Source organism: Austrofundulus limnaeus, unplaced genomic scaffold (assembly GCF_001266775.1).
Source record: "Austrofundulus limnaeus strain Quisiro unplaced genomic scaffold, Austrofundulus_limnaeus-1.0 Scaffold2677, whole genome shotgun sequence".
Taxonomy (NCBI): Eukaryota; Metazoa; Chordata; class Actinopteri; order Cyprinodontiformes; family Rivulidae; genus Austrofundulus; species Austrofundulus limnaeus.
The window spans coordinates 1-363 of NW_013955079.1; positions in this window are offsets into that span (position 1 = coordinate 1).

Genomic DNA, 363 nt, shown 5'->3' on the forward strand with positions numbered 1-363 from the left:
TGGAGACACAGTGTGTAGTGTGGAGACACAGTGAGTAGTGTGGAGACACAGTGTGTAGTGTGGAGACAGTGTGTAGTGTGGAGACACAGTGAGCAGTGTGGAGACAGTGTGTAGTGTGGAGACACAGTGAGTAGTGTGGAGACACAGTGTGTAGTGTGGAGACAGTGTGTAGTGTGGAGACACAGTGAGCAGTGTGGAGACAGTGTGTAGTGTGGAGACACAGTGAGTAGTGTGGAGACAGTGTGTAGTGTGGAGACACAGTGAGTAGTGTGGAGACACAGTGAGTAGTGTGGAGACAGTGTGTAGTGTGGAGACACAGTGAGTAGTGTGGAGACACAGTGAGTAGTGTGGAGACAGTGTGTA